We start from the raw sequence: 18,248 nt of genomic DNA, 5'->3' as shown, positions 1-18,248 counted from the left end.
ACATCTAGAAAACAAATAACTTGCCTCAAGAATATGACTTAGGAGAGTTTCTAGGCAAAGCTAAACTCACTGGCATACCGGACTTTTTGAAGTTACGTCTTCTTACTAAGCCATGGTCGCCAAATGTTACATATGATTTTAAGACGGATGTAACACCTGGAAAGAGGCCTTTTCGACATCGATGGCTGGGAGATTACGCCCCCTGGCTTGCGTACTCAGCGACAGCGAAAGGCGCCTTTTGTCGTTTTTGCGTCATTTTTCCTCCGCGTGTTCACCGGGGCACTCAAGGTAGTTTTATCGTGCGCGCTTTCAGTAACTACAGAAAAATGCACGAGGCGTGCAGGGATCATGTAAAATCCCAATGGCACCAGGAGGCAATGACGGCCTCACAGAACTTTATGGATGTGATGAGAACCCGTATGCAGCAAGACTGAGCACTCTTCTCCACGAAGTGATAGTATCTGTTTGCATTTTTATTAATTTTAATTGTTTCTTCGTTGATAAACTCCAATGTATCTCTCCTAGCCTCGCTTTAATTTGCTGTTTGTATTTTTTCTTTCATGTGTGTATTTTACTTATTTATTTTATTTATATAAACAAATTTTCTCCGCAAATAGTGCCTTTTTGCTACGAACATACCCCCCCCCCCCCCTTCCGGCGCCAGAACCAATGGAGCCCCCCCCCTGCAAAAAATTCTGCGGACGCCCTTGAATGCGTTACCTCGAGCTAGGCTGTCTGCCCTTTCGTTACCCACTATTCCCGCGTGGCCCGGGATCCAGATTAGGTTATGCCTGGGTTTCTCCTCGGCGGAGGTTACCCACCTGAGTATTTTAAGGGCTGTTCTGCTCATCCTGCCCCTCGTGTAGTTCCTACACGTCTCCTTCGAGTCCGTCAGTATGTTGAGAGATCGGCCCGTTCTGTAGCCTTCTGCTGCCGCCAGCGCAACGGCAATGTCTTCGGCCTCCGCTCTGCCGGCGACCTTTGCCGTGGCACACGTGATCATGTTTCCGTCCTTGTTTACCACTACCGTCGCGGCTACGCGTTCTCTCTCGCGCGGATATACGGCAGCGTTCGTGTATACGGTGTTGTCTAACTGGGCTAGCGTTCTCTCCACGTACTCGGCCCTCGCGTTTCGTCTGTTTTCGTGAAGATTGGGATCCATGTTTTTGGCAATGGTCCTACGTTAATGGTTTTCCTAAGGTGGTCCGGTACGTCCGCGTATCTGTCTACCAGTCCGCTCGTGTCCCGACCCAACCTTCTTAGGAGCGCTCGTCCCGTGGGGGTGCCTCTGAGTCTCGTGGTTTGCGTTCCCAGCAGAGCTTCGGCGAGCTCGCTAAAGGTGTTGCTGATGCCTAGCTGGAGCAACGTTTCGTTCGACGTGTACTTGGGTAGGTGCAGAGCAGTCCTGTACGCCTTCCTGAGAATGATGTCGGCTTGCTCTCTTTCCGCCTTGGTCGTCGCGTGGTACGGCAGGGAGTACGTGACTCGGCTGACAATTAGGCTGTTAACTAGCTTGAGAGTGTCTTCTTCTCTCATTCCATATCTCTTTTGGGAGACTCTGTTGATCATACGGCCCACCTGCTCTGCCGCCTTACTCAGCAGGCTGATGGTGTGGCTGCATTTCCGGCTTCCTTGCAACCACATGCCCAGGATCCTTATCATGTTCTTTTCCGGGATGTTCTGTCCCTCGAGAACGACCTACAATGTCGCTTGGGTGGGATGCTTGCCGACCCTGAGGAGTTCCGACTTCTCCGTCGAGCATCTTAGGCCCCTCTCTCTGGTGTAAGTTTCTACGCAAGTTGCCGCTTCCTGTAGTTTTTCTTGCTTCTCCCCGAGTGATCCTTGTGTGACCCATATCGTGATGTCGTCGGCGTACATCGCGTGTCAGATGCCCTGGATCTCCTTGAGCCGTCTTGAAAGTCCATTCATTGCCACGTTGAAGAGGACGGGCGATATGACGGATCCTTGGGGTGTGCCTTTGCACGGTGTGGGGAAGACGTCGCTTCTCAGCTCGCCCAGCCCCACAGTCGCCGTTCTGTCGCTCAGGAAGGCTCTGACGTAATCGTGCGTTCTCTTCCCGCAGTTGGTGTTGTTGATGCCCTCCATGATGGCCGCGTGGCTTACGTTGTCGAAAGCCCCCTTTATGTCGAGGGCCATGACGACGTTTTCGCCCGCCTTCGGCATCGCCTCGAGCACTTCCTCCTTGAGTTGGAGCAGCACGTCTTGCGTAGAGAGGTTGGCTCTGAACCCGTACATGCTGTCCGGGTACCATTGTTCGTTTTCCAGGTGCGACTGGATTCTCTTCGTGATCACTTTCTCGTACAGCTTGCCCAGGCACGACGTTAGAGATATCGGCCTGAGGTTCTCGATCTGGAGCTTCTTGCCTGGCTTCGGAATCATCACGACGACGGCGTGTTTCCACTCCGCCGGCACTCTTCCCTCTTGCCAGAGCTCGTTGAGGTAGGTCGTAAGCTTATCTATCGCCTCGTCACTGAGGTTCCTTATTAGCGAGTTCCCGATCTTGTCCGCCCCCGCCGCCGTGTTCTTCGTGGCCGATCTTATCGCCTCGACGACCTCCTCTCTCGTGATGGGTCGATCCATGGCCGGGTTCTCCTCGCCACGGTATTCTTATCGGTAGCTCTCGACCTAATCTTTGCCGTAGCACTTGATCCGGACCTCTTCGAGTAGTTGTTCGTCCGTGCCTTCGTATTGGTGCACCAGCCTCTGTATCGACTTGCTGCCTTCGGATTTGTTTTTGTTCGGGTCCATGAGGGCCTTGAGGATCTGCCACGTTCTGGCTGTGCTGAGGGTGCCGTTCAGCGAGTTGCTGAATTGCTGCCACCCCTGCCTGGCCAGCTGCGTCGCGTACTGCTCCGTTTGCTTGGTTATATCGGCAATTTTCCTCTTTAGCTTCCTGTTGAGTTTTTGTCTCTTCCACCGCTTGGTGAGCCCGCGTCTCGCCTCCCATAGGTTGAGGAGCCGCTTGTCCACCTCCGGCGTTTGTTCCGTTCTGTCTACTTCTTTCGTGTATAGGTCTTGGATTCGTCTGAGTTGTTGGCTCCACTCTTCCGCAGAACCGATGTCGCCCTCGAGCTGCTTGCAGTGCGCTCAGAAGGCGTCCGAGTCCGTCAGCCGAGCCGTGCGCCAATCTTCCTCCTGGTTCTCGAGCAGGTTTTCCCACTCGGCTTGTTTGGCGCCCCTTATGAAGGTTAGGTCGGGACTCGTGTCTGGACTGACACTGTTCCCCTGCCTAGTCGGTTGATTCTCGTCGGTTAGCAGCTCGCATCCTACGTTCTCTGCCGCCGTGCAGATGCCGCGCCCCTTTTTGTCCTCTCTGTTATAGCCCCATCTCGGACTCTTGGCGTTAAAGTCGCAAGCTATGATTAAGGTGTTTTGTCCCGCCAACTTTTTCGCCTCCGCAAAGAGCCTAATAAAGTTCCCATTTGTTTGCTTGGGTGGGCTGTATAGATTTACGATACAGGTGCTTTTGGAATTTGTTTTCTTTTTGGGAATTATCTCTGTAATTACGTGTTCGACCTGGGTGTCCTCTATTTCTTTGTGTGCTATGGCTACTACTTGTTTGCTTATGAGGGTCGCAGTGCGACCGCTTTCCTGACACGTGTAGCCCCTGAGTGTTGGGGTGTTGTTTGTTTCTTGTAACATAATTACATCCGGTGGGGTTCCTCTGGTGTATATGAATTGCTGCAGGAGGCCTTGCTTACGCTTGTACCCCCTGCAGTTCCATTGCCAAAGTTCTAGTTGTTGTTGGCGTTCTGCCATGTTTTGTTATTGTTGTTTGTGTTGGGGGTCTCTGCGCCGAACCTGCGTTCGTTGAATAGTCTGTCTCTGGCGTCGTTGGTGGTTCTTTGCGTGGTCTGGTTTTTAACATAGGTTCTAAAGTTCTGTTCTTGCAGGGCAAACTTTTGTTGTGTCTGTTGCAGTTCACTTTGCATTTGCTGCATCTGTCCCTGTAGAGCCATTATGAGGTTTTTTATATCAATGGGGTTTTCCCCTTCGTGGTTTTGTTGCGCCATGTCCATCGCCTGAGGTGGTGGAGTCGGCGTTCTAGCCGGCGAATAACCCGCCCTCATTTCTTGTTTCTCTCTGATAATGTCATTTAGTTGTTTCTTTAGTTGCCTCGCTTCCTCGCGACTTTGCTCGTGTTCGCGCCTGAGGCTCGTAATCTCTTCTAATAGCTGTTTGTCTTGTGTGGTTTGTATGTTGTTAGTGTTAGAGTGCGGAGGAAAAAGTGATTTGGGAGGGCCGTCTCCCCAGCTCACCTTAACACCTCCGCCGCTCTTCTTCTTCTGTTGGCCCGGCTGCTGCTTTTGCTGCGGCTGTTGCTTGCCGGCGTTGCCCAGGGGTGGGTAGGACCCGTCCCGGTTGGACCCTCGGCTCTGGCTCCGGCTGCTGCCGCGGCTGCTCCGGCCCGGGTCCTGGCTCTCGTCCCGGAACCATCTTGGTCTTCTTCCCCGGCTGCGGCCTCGGCTGCACCGCTGCTGCTGCTGGGGTCCCCACCGCAGCTCGCTCGCTACTTGAGGCGTTGTTTGCAGTCTCTCGTGCCCACCGCGTGATCGCCGCCACACAGCAGGCACTTGGGTGTGCATTGGTGCCCTGCCGCCGGATTCTGGCATCCGCACTGCCTGCAGGTCCTGGTGTCCGGGTTCGGGCAGACGTCCATTCGGTGCCCCTGTTGGCCGCAGGCGTAGCACACCTGCCTCGTGGGCCGGTACGGGTAGCACCACATCTCCCCGCCGTAGTACAGCACCTGCTTCGGGAGAATGGGGCCGTTGAAGGTGATGACGGCCGTGCTGGATTTACCGAGCATTCTGGCTGCCAGGATCTTCACGCCTTGCGTGCGGACTCTGAGATTGGTCTTGAGTTCTTCCGGTGAGGTTCCCGGGTCCACGCCGTGGACGACCCCGCGCAGCGTTCCTTCCGGTGCTGCCACGTGTGCGTTGACGGCGTAGCTCTTGCCCCCGAAGCTCAGCTGCATGATGCGCCTAATCTTCTGGGCCGCTTCTTCGTTGTTGGTGCTGATGATGACGATGTTCGATCCGTTGCGCAGTCGGATGATGAGGTCCTCCGCCTTACATCCTTGTTCGGTAGCCGCGACTACCACCCGCGCCACTTGGTGCGTCTGCAGGTCTTTAACAGCGAGTCCCCTCGGCCAAAGGACTATTTTAAGGTCGTCTCTGGGGAGCGCCGGCAGTCTCCGCCTCGGCGCTCCTACTCTCTCTTTCCTCTCCGGCGCAGCTGGCGTTCCATCTGTGTCCTTCGCCGCGCCTAGGGAAGGCCCGTTCCCTAGGCTCGTTCCCGCCAAAACTTGCTGCTTGTTATCGCTGCATTGGCGTCTCTTCTGCCTTCTCGACATAGCGATTTCCCAATCAGCGTCGGTACCGCCATTGTTGCTTACTTGTGAGCGTTGCGTTGATGGGGTGCTGCTTCCTAGGGCTTGGCTGCCCGCCGCCGCGGGTCCGCCTCGGACCTGTTGCTCGGGAGTCGCTTCGGTGGTGTCCTGGAGGTCTTCCTCCATGATTTCTTGCGAGTCGGCCGAAAATCTTGTCGGGCCTGTCGCTGAGGGTCGGTCGTAGCTGGGGTCGCTTGCTCGGGACATCGCTTCGGGTCTTCTTTACCTCGGGCCGAGGCCGTGGAGGCCGCGGAGCCCCGCTCTCTTGCTAAGCCTCGTTAGGCTTAACGCCTGGTCGGCCACATGGAAAATTCAAATGCCGACAAGATCCAAAATATTGGAATCACCGGTTTGAATTTGGGGTCCTCGTGGTCCTCTTCACTTCCGGCGTCGATCCCAGCCAAATTTTTGGTCGTCCAGTCGGGTTGAACGGGTCAAAAAGCCCAAAAACTGCGGAGCGCATGTGACACGCGTCCGCTCGCCTCGGATGCTTGCAACAGAGCCTCACGCCAGCTCTACCCCCCACCGCATCCCTCCCTAGATAACAAACAAGCAACATTCTGGCGGAGACTACAAACGCACTCTCTCCCCTAAACCCCTCACCCTTGCCCACTATCATCCCTCCTTCCCCAATCGGGCATGCTCCCTATGCCCAGAACCCTTCGCCTCTTCCCTCCACATCCTTTCCCTCGGCCCGGTGGACCCTCCCCCGCGGGTCTTAGAGAGCCTCAAGACCTGGGAGGAGAGAGAGAGAAAACTTTATTTACAGAGGAATTCGGGGCACGCCCCAGGGTCCCCGCACGACCCCACTGCACTCAAGTGTTATGTTCCGAAGGTCCATAACACTGGCAGCACGGCCGGTGGCGATGGTCTGCACGGCCGGGTCCTCCGAGAGCAGCAGGGTCTCCCAGTCCTCCCAGGTCCTCAGGTTCTCTAGGTCCCGCGGGGGAGGGTCCGCCGGGCAGAGGGAAATGATGTGGAGGGAAGAGGCGAAGGGTTCTGGGCATAGAGTGCATGCCGGAGTGGGGAAGGAGGGAGGAGACGGAAGTCAGAACGGCCCTCCTGACTCTCCGCGCCAACTCCGCACCTGGTGCAGACCCAATCATAAACTCCATGCTCCGTAATCTGGATGACCAATCGATCACCCACATTACGAAATACTCTTTTTTTTCTCATTTCATTTATTTATTGGTCTTTGTTGCATTAAAAATGTACGCAAACACTGCCCGGACCCATAGCCAACGGCTAGTAACGGGTCCAATGGAAAAAAAGGTATACAAACATGCAGGCAACAATATATCAAAATAAAGACAGTAAGTTAGTATAAAGAAGGCTAGACATCAATCTCAACACTTGTAAGAGCATCAACAAAAGAAATACATATATTACAGATTATATAAACTAAAACTTACAGATCAAACAAAACGCGTAGAACTTATACAAAAATTAAGGCATCACTTCAACCAGTGCTGGAGGGACAGTAACCTCCCGCAGTCCTGGCGCCACGCGAAGGTAATATTCATACCTAAACCCAACAAACCACTTACACTTCAAAACCGTCGCCCTATTTCGCTAACCTCATGCCTTGGGAAGCTACTAGAGCATGTTGTGTTAGCGAGACTCACAAGTCACATGGCGGACAACAATCTTTACCCGCATAGCATGGTAGGATTTCGCCCCCATCTATCCGCACAGGACGCTATGCTGCAACTCTCACACGACATTTTCGACCCGCTTCTTCCGGGTCACACCAAGGCAGTCTTAGCTTTGGATCTCTCCAAAGCTTTTGATCGCATCGAACATCAGGCGATCATGAGTGCCCTATCCCCCTTTAATGTGGGTGCGCGCACGTATGCCTACATTCAAGCATTCCTCACCGACCGCACAGCTGAGATACACTTCGGCCCTCTGTCTTCCCGCTCCTACACTCTTCAGAGTATCGGCACCCCTCAAGGGTCCGTCCTTTCCCCCTTTCTCTTTAACATTACCCTCATCCCCCTCGCCCGAAAATTGGCCACTATTCCCCACCGGAAGCACACTCTTTATGCCGACGATATTACCCTGTGAACCACTCACGGCAGTGACGGAGACATAGAGAACACCTTACAGGAAGCAGCCACCCTCACCCAAAATTACGCACGGACCATCGGACTTTCTTGCTCCTCAGAGAAGTCCGAACAATTCCTCATCCGGCCTAGGAACCACCGCTGCCCCCGCTCCCCCATTGCCATTGAACTGAATGGTGACCCGGTACCTAAGGTTGGAACCCTCCGTGTATTGGGCCTGCACATCCAGAACGATGGCAAAAACACCACCACCCTCAAGAAACTCAAGCAGGTTGTAGGCGCGATATCGCACCTCATCCGCAGGGTTTCGGGACGTCATAGAGGCATGAAGGAGCGCGACCTATGTCGCCTCATTCATGCCTTTGTCCTCAGCCGTGTACTGTACACTACCCCATACTTACACCTATCCAAACATGACATAAACGCTTTGGATGCTTTGATTCGCAAGGCATTCAAGGTAGCACTTAACATTCCCCTCAACACACCCACAGACAGATTACTAGGCCTGGGCCTCCACAATACGATCGGGGAACTGGTGGAGGCCCACCGACAGGCCCAATACATCAGGCTCACACAAAACATCAACAGGTCGGTATATCCTGGACACCCTCGGAATCAAAATACCGGCCAACGACCCAACCCTCCTCGCCATCCCACGATCCCTTCACCGAGAGCTCCTCATCAGGCCGCTCCCGAGGAATATGCACCCGTCCCACCATGAGCAGCGCCGCAGAGCCCGTGCGAAGGCACTCCATCGAGCGTACGGCCCCCAGCCGGACGCCGTATGGGTGGACGCTGCCTGCACGGGTGATGAAGCGACAGCAGCTGTGGTGGACTCCTCTTTATCCGCCCTCCTCACACTGCCTCTCCCTCCAGACACGTCCCCAGAGGCTGCAGAGGAAGCCGCCATTGCCCTTGCTATAACCCGCACGGAAGCCCGGTACATTTTAAGCGATTCTAAAACTGCGATTCTAAACTTTGCTCGAGGCCGAGTCCATGTCCCTGCTTTTGGCATACTGGACTCGCCCGATGCACCCCCGCCCCGCCAAGTGGAGCTGATATGGGTGCCCGCGCACTCCGGGAATCCCGGCAACGAGGCCGCCAACCTTTTAGCCCGAGGTTCTTTAAACCGGGCTCAGGTGGCCTCTGATCGGGGATTCACGAAGGAGCGCATGCACTCATTCAGTGAGCTGACCCAGGCGCACAGAGCCTTACGCCAGCTCTACCCCCCGCCCCACCCCTCCCTAGATAACAAACACACAACACTCTGGCGCAGACTACAGACACACACACTCCCTTCACCCCTTACCCTAGACCTGGGAGGACTGGGAGCCCCTGCTGCGCTCGGAGGACCCGACCGTGTAGACCATCGTCACCGGCCGGGCTGCCAGTGTTGTGGACCTTAGGAACATAAACACTTGGCTACAGTGGGGTCGTGCGGGGACCCTGGGGCGTGCCCCGAATTCCTTTTACAATAAGGTTCGGTTTGTTTTATGGGGTTTAACGCCCCAAAGCGACTCAGGCTATGAGAGACGCCGTAGTGAAGGGCTCCGGAAATTTCGACCACCTGGGGTTCATTAGCGTGCTCTGACATCGCACAGTGCACGGGCCTCTAGAATTTCCACAACCTAGCCCACTATCATCCCTCCTTCCCCACTCCGGCATGCGCCCTATGCCCAGAACCCTTCGCCTCTTCCCTCCACATCCTTTCCCTCTGCCCGGCGGACCCTCCTCCACGGGACCTAGAGAACCTCAAGACCTGGGAGGACTGGGAGACCCTGCTGCGCTCGGAGGACCCGGCTGTGCAGACCATCGCAACCGGCCGGGCTGCCAGTGTTATGGACCTTAGGAACATAAACACTTGAGTGCAGTGGGGTCGTGCCCCGAATTCCTTGTGCAATAAAGTTTTTTTTCCCTCTCTCTCTCTCTCCTCCAAAGAAATTCAATTGCCGCGGCCGGGATCGAACCCGCGTCTTTCGGGTCAGCAGCCGAGCACCATACCACTTAGCCGCCGCGGTTACAATAAAGTTTTTTCTCCCTTAACGGACGTCGCTTCACAAATATCTTCCAGCAAGAATGCGTTTTATGGAATCTGAGTTATCTGTAGTTAAAATTTGAATTTCCGCGCCTTCGTCTCTTTTTCGTCACTTTTGCACAGTGAAATATCGCTGCCCTTCCGCCGGCTGCGACGCGTACGGGAGTTCCCCGAGAGGCGGAGCTTTCGGCCGCGGCCATGGTAGCTGCTGTCGAAACGAGCGCTGCATGACGCGTTGCGCGTGGATTCGGGCGAAAGCACGGCACGGCTGGTCGCCCCGAGTCGTAAAAGCGTAATTTCGGCTCACTTTAGAAGCACGCGGCATGAACGCTCGGTGACCTATGCTTTACATTTACCTAAAACACCTTATTCAGATAACCTTTAAGGCGCTCAATTCACTTTCTTTTGATTTATAATGTGGCCCGGAGGCCTGGGCCGAACCCGGCAGCAGTGCAACGCCGGGACAACCCGTGGCGCCGGAGGAGCAAGCTCCACACTAGCGCCGCAGTTCTAAAATAGATTTAATATCCGAGACCCATATCGGGCCGCTACCAGATATTAAGCTGATAAGAACAGATTACTAAATACGATCTAAGCCATGAGGCCGAGAAGCGATACCGAGAAAATGAGACTGCATTGTTCCCCTAGAAATTGACATGTCAAGTTGCGCTACTTATGGGCTCATACAGGACAAAATCTAAGGTGCTACTATGAGCAGGAATTATGCGAAGGACTTCAGTTGGATTACTGATCTGTTTTCACTTACCTTTTTATTCAAACTTTTTTTTCTAGTTTAATGTGCTGAAATTTCAAGCATATTGCGGGCGCTAAACAGATCTAAGCAGTCGACCTGCATTTAGATTTACACGCCTCGCGAAAGATGGCGGCACAGGTCTTTTGCATTTCGCAGCGGAATCTCCGGCGATCTAAGCCAATCAAAACGGCGTGCGCTGCAGAACGGGTTCCTCCTTTCCCCTTACCTCGCGACTGGTGGCTTTGTTTAAAGCATTGTCTGTTGCTCATAGACGCGTGATAAGTGCTCCGCGATGCATATATGCGCGGTAAATAATTTATGATTGTATTATAATGCGTAAGCATTTTATGGCTACGTCTGCGGAGCTTGTCCGCACGATTACGTCCGAACGAATGAATGGGTTTAGGCGAAAAAGAATGGTACCATCGGATAGAGCATCAATAAGGGAAATCGGGGGGTTGAGGTGGGTTCATTAATTAATTAGAACCAAAATGTCCAAAAAGTAGGAGGGCCCGGAGCAAAAGTGACGTCAAATTTGAAAACGCCGGAAGTGTTGCACCACCTGACCGGAAATGTGGACGAAGCCAAGAGAGAGAGAGAGAGAGAGAGAGATGACTTAATTCACTCCGACATGGGCCTCGGGGCAGGGGCTGAGCCAGAGGGGGTCGTCTCCCCCTTGCCGACCCTCTTGCGCCGTGACTGCAGAGAAGGTCTTGGAGTAAGCCTCCTCCGCCAGGCGTAGGGCAATCTTCTGTACATCCGCATTTGGGCTGCGGATGTAGGACTCCCAGGCAACTTGATCACGGGGATCAGTTTGCTTAGCTCCCGGGGATTCGGGGCATTGCCAGATTAGATGATTTTGACTCAGAGGTACGTTGCAGAAATTGCAAGACTCCGGGTCGCCTGTATGCGCTCATTATGCAGAGTAACATAAGGGAAGAAGAGACTGGCCTGAATTTTTCGCCAGGCCCTACATTCTGAAGGTGTTAGGGACCTATCTGGGGATGGATAGATCCTTCGGCCCTGTCTGGGAGTCTCAGAGAGCTCCTTGTAGGTGATGAGGGGGTCTTTGTCACCGGGTAGCGGGGCCTCTACGGCCGCTCGGGTGTATACATCTCGAGCGAGGCGATGGGCAGCCTCATTGCCTGGTAGACCCTCGTGAACTGGAACCCAGATGACTGAAATCTCCCGGTTTAGCAGGTGCTTCCTCAGTAGACTGGCCGCCTGCCTGGAAATTAGGCCTTTGCCGAAGTTCGTAACAGCCGCCTTATTATCTGAGAGAATAGTTTTGGCTCTGGTACCTGTACATGCTAGCGCTATCGCAGCCTCTTCAGCTATTAAAGCGTTACGCATATTAATGCGTCCAGTTACCTTCTGGGAGTGGTTCCCATCTACCACAGCTATGACTGCGGCCCCTTCTAGCCCGCAGGCAGCATCGCAATAGGCTGATTCCTGAGGAGGGTCTTTCATTAGTTTACTTTGAATACATTTTGCTCTATGCCCCCTTCGTTCCTTGTCATGGATAGGATGCATATTCTTGGGAATCGGTGCAATTTTGAATAGTTTCCGTATTTCAAGCTCCAGGGGTTCAGCGGCATAGGGTGGTTCTCCTGACCATGGGCGTCCCGAAGGGGAGTCAAGGGGGGGGGGGGGGGCAATTACCGATATTATTTATGCCCTAGTAGAAAACAAATACAAGCCTACCGCCTCCCCCCCCCCCCCCCCCCCCCCCCCCCCTGGTAAAAGTTCTGCGGGCGCCCTTGCTCTTGACGGAAGCCGTAGTTCTCTTAGTAATTTTCGGCAGCTACAGTGGAGTTGAGCCGCCAGATCTTCGCCTCCTGACCGCTTTGGCAATCTCTTCCCAGGTATTATGCATTCCCATAGCTAGAAGCTTCTGTCGAGGAGTTGGGGGGGGGGGGGATGCCTAAAGCCCTTTTGAATGATGTTCTGATCATTATGTGAAGCTTCTCCGCTTCTGGACGAAGCCAACGCGTGGCTCCAAATTTGAAAACGAAGCGTGGCGCGAAGTTTGAAAACTCATGCTTACGCATTTCTTCAATGCGGGTGCCGCAGCGATCTCTAACGTTTTTATGCTGCGCGATTTCGGTTTCAATTTCTTGGCTCAGGGATGTGTTATGACGTCATTCCCAAGGAAGAGCAGCAACCCTGGTCAAGTGGGCCCCAAAAGTAGTGACACAGGGAGCGCTGCGTCGTCTGCTCTCGTACCCATGCTGTGCATACCAGGGCCTTTCGAAACGTCGGCCGGTACTGCGATATGCTGAGAAAAGCCAAGCGGGCGAGGGGCGACATCGAGTTCTGAAAACAACCAAGTAGCACGCAAGATCTTCAGAACATTTATTTTAGGAAAAAAACTGATTTTCGACCGAAATAAACGCTTTGAAGAGATCTTTTACCGTCAGGATTCGATCTGTCCTAACGATACGCTTAAAACAGGACTTTAGAAGGGCCCTATCTCTGCCCTCGTTGGCGGAAAAGGCATCTTATCGTGGCGGTCTTTTGGCCTCGGTATGGACACAGCCTTACCTTACCTTACCTTACACAGGTTACCTTAAGGGTAACCTGTGTAAGGTAAGGTAATGTTACCTGCAGGGACGCAAACAACGTGTATTGATTAATGGGTCCCAGTCTGATTATGTTCCTGTATCTTCGGGGGTACCGCAGGGGTCTGTTTTAGGACCTCTGCTGTTTCTAGTTTATATTAATGACATTTCTAAATATATGACCTGTAAAATACGTTTATATGCTGACGATTGTGTTGTCTACCATGTTATTAACAGTTCTTCAGATTCTTGTCATTTGCAGTGCAACTTGGACCGCATACAACAATGGTGTTTGAAGTGGCAGATGTTTCTGAACCCAATAAAATGTCAGTTCATTTCTTTCACGCGCAAGCATCACCCTTTCTTGGCTGAATACAAACTAGATTCTACCCGACTTTCCAGAGTTACTAACTATAAATACCTCGGCGTTTACTTTTCGTCTAATCTCACCTGGAATGAGCACGTCGAGCACGTTTCTGCTAAAGCTTATGGCATGCTAAATTTTCTAAGAAGAAATTTTAAAATGGCACCACTAAAAGTTAAAGAGCTTCTTTATTTTACCTATATTCGGCCAATATTGGAGTATGCTTGTGTTGTTTGGCACCCCCCTACTTTAAATTTAACAGACATGCTTGAGCGTGTTCAGAACTTTGCCGCTCGGTTTGTTTCAAGTAATTATGATTTTAACAGCAGTGTTACTAACATTAAACTAACGCTGGGATGGGAGCTGTTACGGAAACGCCGTACCAACTCCCGGTTAGAAATGCTGTATAAAATCTTTCACCGAAAAATAAAAATAGATAAAGAAAATTATTTACTTCCACCGCATTTCAGGTCAAACAGACTTGACCATGGGTGGAAGATTAGAGAAATTAAATGCAAAACTAACACTTATCAAAACGCATTTTTCCCATCTACCATTCATGACTGGAATCGCCTGCCCCATGAAATTGTTGAGTGCCGTTCAGAGTCTATGTTCCGCGCGTTGCTGTCGGATGTATGAGTGCGCAGTTGGCTTTCTTTTTTTTTTTTTCGTCATGTCTTTTTGTTGTTTCATATTTCATTCATTTTGTACTTGCTGTGTCATGCCTTGTTGTATTGCTTTTTTTTTCTTCTTTTTTTTTCTTCCTCTTTTTTTTTCCGGCCTAATCTCCTGTTATGTATCCTCATCCCCCCTGCAATAATGCCTTCGGGCGCTGCAGGTATTTCCAATAAATAAATAAATAAATAAATAAATAAACGGAGTGGATTCCAAGAGAAAGCAAACGTAGCAGGGGGCGGCGGAAAGTTAGGTGGGCGGATGAGATTAAGAAGTTTGCGGGGATACAGTGGCGGCAACTGACAAAGGACAGGGTTAATTGGAGAGACATGGGAGAGGCCTTTGCCCTGCAGTGGGTGTAGTCAGGCTGATGATGATGATTATGGACACAGCGACTCAAGTATAAGGTCTCCGAGCTGGTGTTGTTGCAGCAGATGGGGTCGCCAGCCAAGTGTAGCAGACACCACTGGGTCTGCTCTTGCGGATGCCATATGGAATTACCTGCCACCGCACGTCACGCCACCTGTTGTCGTTGTCCGGTACCAGATGGGGTGCGCGGCTCTAATTAAGTGTGGATCATTCGACTTATCTCTCCCATGTGTCCTGGCCCCCTGGATTAGTACTCAGGAACCATATTCCCTCCTGCTCGCTCCACGTCCCCCTCTGCGCCTGTGTGTTTATACGCACCCAATCCCTCCATTATATCGTTCTCCAATCTCGAGTTCCGAGAAGTTCTCCTTTTAAAGGGCAGCAGAACTGTTGTGTCTTTATGCCCTTGTATTGTCACAGTTCTCCTCCTATCTTGTTAGCATGCATGGGTAAGGCTTGACTCGCTTCTTTTATCAAGTTAGGATACAGACGCGGCTTTCGCTCTTAGTAAGATAATTGATTCACCGTGCTTATGCAGTCTTCTCGCCTTCGGAGGCTTGGAGACTACATAAGCACGGTGAATCAATATCCGAACAGGCGAAGAATGCGCGCACATAATATTTACACTGGACTGGAGCTGTACTAAAAGCACTATTCCTTTTTTTTTTCTTGGAATCGAAGCCGTCATGTGCCCGTCATGCAGAGGTTGCATAATACCAACATCTAATTCAAAGCAATATCGACGCATTTCCTTGCGCGCGTTTCGCTTAATTGGTTTGTATTTTTAGTTGCAGCGTATTGCTCTATAAATCGGCGGCTTATAGAAACGGTTGCCGGATGAGAGCACAACCGATGTGTCACGCAATCTGTGCAAGGAGGCGGGAAAGTTCACGATTTGCTTGTGCCTCATTATTTATTTTAAATTTGTGTAAGTTGCTACGATATGGGCGGTGTGGTCAGGGACATTTTTATTTTTTCTTGGTCTGCCCACCATCTGACCAATGTTTCGCGACGTAACAAGTGCGGTCACACACGTGCGTACGTGTCACCGCGACGGTTCTTTCCTCGTTGGCGTTGCATAACCCTCCTCGCAGCGCCGCCCCTCCTCCTCCGCTCTAAGAGTGTGTTCGTCGTATTTTCCCGTTTTCGTTTGTTCACTGGATGTTTCTATTACACTGATCTGCGCACCTTGTTTGAATTATTCGTAGCGGCGACTTGGGTTTTCCCGCGTTGAACTTACACTGATACCGCGAAACCGTTACACGGTCAGGAATTGCCGGATAAGTGTTGTATTTGGCATTCGAGGGAAAAGGCAAGAAATTAATTTATGCTTTGAGGAAACGCAGCGGGAATGAAACAAACTAGATGCAGCATCACTATTCTCTGTGTAGACTTTTTGAGAGCTGGATGCATTCCTTCTGGGACTGCGGCAAGCAGTAGGCCAACTGCACACAAATTTATTTCCCTTTGATGCAAAGTAAGGAGTGCATGCGTTATAAGAAAACCCAAGTCGCCGCTACGAATAATTCAAACAATGTGCACAGATCAGTGCAATAGAAACATCCAATAAACAGTCGAAAACAGGAAAATACGACGAACACTTAGAGAGGAGGAGGAGGGGCGGCACTGCGAGAAGGGTTATGCAACGCCAACGAGGAAAGAGCCACCGCGACTAGGTACCACGTCTAAGAAGATTTTAAATGGGATCTGAGCTGCTTGTGTCTTAATGCTGATTTTATTTTTTCTGATGCACCATTCGTCTGCATCAGATACTGGTGTTATGACTTATTCAAGATGCGCTCTTTTTTCTCCGCTACTCCAGTCAGTTCAACCTGCTCAGATGCTGCTTGTGCCGTTTGTTTCTGATAACATCTTTTATTCGTTGTAATAAAGAACGTTGTTTTGTTATTGTTCTTTTCATTTACGCGAATAGCAGCTGTTGACGCCAGCATCAAGTTTGCAGCGTGCAGTAGGGTTATTGTGCTATGCACAGTAGGAGGCCATGTAGGCCCAAAGTGCTCGATCCAGCTTCTATTTTACTGAACAAAACGCACAAAATTCTCGGGAACAAAAAGGGGCTACGAATCGTATTGCAAATAACTTCTAATCCATCCCGCTTAACTGCGGTGGCTCCGCTGGATGTAGTATTTTATGCTTCTTTTCATTTCATCTACTGTATTTTATCTGCAAAAAGAAACTGTTTTGGAGCTATGTGTTTTCTTAATTAGTTTAAACCTGCCACACTTGACGCAACTTCATTGCTCCAAGTGGCAAATAAGCCCCGTCATACTAAATCTAAAACTAGAAGCATAGAAATCTTGTTGTTCGCAAGCAATGACGTTATCGTCATGTGACCATTCGACGTCAAGCATTTAAGCGTGTCACGTGACCCACCGAGCAAATTTAGGACATGAAACATCAGAGCACTTATTGATGACAACGACCGCCTTGCACACAGAGACAGAGGTTGTATCCAGAGAGATTTCAATGTGACTTTTGGCCCAAAGTGTTCCCCACAAGGCTGCAGTGAATAGCTCTTGCGCAGCGAATCCACTGCAGCCTACGTTTCGTGGCTTAATGGCTTCTGCGCGACCTCGACCGGGAAGGGATCTGAGCAGTGAGCGACGGCCGCTCAAGAACGTTGTTCACACCGTGCATTCGGGCTGCTCTGCTCCGTTTTGTGACGAGACTCCGGGGCCATCCTCCCAGCGGCGGAAAGATCGCGACCGACGACCTCTTCCCAGAAGCTCGGATCCAACCTCCGAGAGCCACACCAAGCTTCCATCTGACACTGGGCGGTCCTTCTGACCTTCTCCCGCGACTACGTAATGTGACGTGAAAACATATGAACAATGTGTGGGGACACGGAGAACTTACTTTTACCTATACAGAGCAACACCATGTAGCAGCTCTCTCTTGTCGACAGCTCGCACGATGTAACTTTTTGTCTATAAAGCTCTTCGTCCTCTCGCAACTTCGCACCTGTATTGACTTGGGCCCGACACCACAGCGGAGGCGCCGAAGTCGCTAACCAAGTCCCAACACCACCATGACTACTTCATACTATGTGACCCCCTTGTCACTGACGCTGAAACTCGTGTACACATCTTCAGTATATTTAATACAAAAGCTGAACTTTCATATGCACACTACCCTCCATGCATTGCAACAACAGGGATGAGTTTGACCAAAACTTGGGGGGCACTTAACTTCGCCTCAAGAGTATGACGCTATAGCGTTAAAGGGTCCCCACTGTCGCTTAGGGGTCCCCTGCCGCACCCTTGCGCAGGCATCAACACGCTTGTTGTCATCCATACTGCTTCATTACACACCTTCGTTCTTAATTGGTGACGCTAATTAGTGAGCCCAACTAGGTAAGTGCTCCTCTAATGCATTTAGCGTACCGTGCGGTGTGAAATGGTGCTACAAGGTCTCCATTTATCCCATTTAACCGACGTTCCTTTGGAGTGTTAGCCGCCGCGGTGGCTCAGTGGTTATGGCACTCGGCTGCTGTCCCTAAAGACGCGGGTTCGATCCCGGCCACGACGGTTGAATTTCGATGGAGGCGAAATTCTAGAGGCCCGTGTACTGTGCGATGTTAGTGCACGTTAGAGAGCCCCAGGTGGTCGAAATTTCCGGAGCCCTTCACTACGGCGTCTCTCATAGCCTGAGTCGCTTTGGGACGTTAAACCTCATAAATCAAACCAAACCAAACCAAACCTTTGGGGTGTAGAGATAGCATGCCTGGCTCTTGACCCAGTGGACAGCGTGTGTTTGATTCCGCTTGAGCACATTTTTAGTGGGCTTGCACTCAAGCCCACACACACGGAAAAAAAGCTGTGTGGTACTCCTGGTCCTGGTAGGTGTCTGCCACCTGCTACCGTGGGAAGGTTGTGGTGACGACACAAGACCACGTGACCAACTTGACAGGTTGGCCCGTGCTTTTCGCTCACAACACCGCCGCCGCCGACGACGCTGAATTTCTTGCAGAACGGGAACTGCGACTGTAATGCA

The 18,248-nt window shown here is 51.5% G+C and overlaps 1 non-coding gene and 1 pseudogene across 1 annotated transcript; both read right to left on the bottom strand.

Annotated features, from left to right (window-relative positions):
- Positions 1-3,413: 3,413 nt before the first annotated feature.
- Positions 3,414-5,617, bottom strand: LOC149366856 (uncharacterized; annotated as a pseudogene).
- Positions 5,618-9,936: 4,319 nt separating this feature from the next.
- On the bottom strand, positions 9,937-10,127 carry LOC149366855 (U2 spliceosomal RNA). Its single transcript, XR_016287758.1, has one exon. It is a non-coding gene; the product is annotated as a U2 spliceosomal RNA (small nuclear RNA).
- Positions 10,128-18,248: the final 8,121 nt, after the last annotated feature.

The sequence above is a fragment of the Amblyomma mixtum genome, chromosome 1 (genome assembly GCF_055824585.1).
Source record: "Amblyomma mixtum isolate Tamu chromosome 1, ASM5582458v1, whole genome shotgun sequence".
Taxonomy (NCBI): domain Eukaryota; kingdom Metazoa; phylum Arthropoda; class Arachnida; order Ixodida; family Ixodidae; genus Amblyomma; species Amblyomma mixtum.
The sequence above is the reverse complement of the archived record's forward strand: the minus strand, read 5'-3'. Positions and strand labels throughout refer to the sequence as shown.